Source organism: Solanum lycopersicum, chromosome 11, assembly GCF_036512215.1.
Source record: "Solanum lycopersicum chromosome 11, SLM_r2.1".
Lineage (NCBI taxonomy): Eukaryota > Viridiplantae > Streptophyta > Magnoliopsida > Solanales > Solanaceae > Solanum > Solanum lycopersicum.
In genome coordinates, this window is record NC_090810.1 from 20,015,696 (window position 1) to 20,017,257 (window position 1,562).

Consider the following 1,562-nt stretch of genomic DNA (forward strand, 5'->3'; position numbering starts at 1 on the left):
GCCTATGCCGTCTGCCTGCCTGCGCCTCAGTCTGCCTCCAACACCTCTACCCCCCTTATATATGCTTAAAAAAGTTTTGCCCATGTGACAGGAGTAGACATGGATTTTCCAGAGAATCATAATGAAAATGTACAACCCAAATATGCGCGGTCTAAGGTACAAACACACATCAGCCTTCATAATTGACTTTAATATGTATAAAAAAATATTTTTCAACAATTTTTTTTAATTTTTATTTTTTTCGAAAATTCCGAAAATTAGTAATAAATTAATAAAAAATAGGGAAAATATCGAAAAAATATGAAATCAACTCCGAAATTCACAAATAAATATGTGAACCGTTAAAATATAAAATTTAATAAATTTTAATTTTTAAAAGAGACGTAAAAATTAAAAAGCGTAAAAATAAATTATAAAATAATGATTAAAAGTCGGAAAAAATATGGAAATGCTCGAAAACACTTCTCAACATGTCAAATTAATGATAAGATGCATATTTGCACAAACAAAAGATGTTTCATATCGTACGAACCGTTAAAGTAACGAAAATGATGCGAAAGAGCCACGTTAGGCGGAAACGTTTGAGAATAGATAATGGAAAGTAGATGAATATGTTTGTTATGCATGGAGGTTGTTTCAAAATCCTTTGATTTATGTACGCCATGAACATCCGCATGTTTTGTTTGGAACTCGATGAATGTTGCGCAAGCCACGACCGATGCGGGCAGGCCACGGCCGACCGTTGTGTGCAGGCACGTCCGACGACGGCCGACCGTTTGTGCTGTCCAAGGGCTATGATGGCATGCCACGCCCGACGACGGCCGACCGTCTATGCTGTCAAAGGGCGAAGATGGCATGCCACGCCCGACGTCGTTCGACCGTGTGTGCTGCAAAAAGGCGAAGATGGCATGCCACGCCCGACGCCGTTCGACCGTGTGTGCTGCCCAAAGGCGATGATGGCATGCATGCCACGCCCGACGTCGTTCGACCGGTGTGCTGCCCAAAGGCGATGATGGCATGCCACGCCCGACGTCGCTCGACCGTGTGTGCTGCCCAAAGGCGATGATGGCATGCCACGCCCGACGTCGTTCGACCGTGTGTGCTGCCCAAAGGCGATGATGGCATGCCACGCCCGACGTCGTTCGACCGCGTGTGCTGCCCAAAGGCGATGATGGCATGCCACGCCCGACGTCGCTCGACCGTGTGTGCTGCAAAAAGGCGAAGATGGCATGCCACGCCCGACGTCGTTCGACCGTGTGTGCTGCCCAAAGGCGATGATGGCATGCCACGCCCGACGTCGCTCGACCGTGTGTGCTGCCCAAAGGCGATGATGGCATGCCACGCCCGACGTCGCTCGACCGTGTGTGCTGCAAAAAGGCGAAGATGGCATGCCACGCCCGACGTCGTTCGACCGTGTGTGCTGCCCAAAGGCGATGATGGCATGCCACGCCCGACGTCGCTCGACCGTGTGTGCTGCCCAAAGGCGATGATGGCATGCCACGCCCGACGTCGCTCGACCGTGTGTGCTGCCCAAAGGCGATGATGGCATGCCACGCCCGACG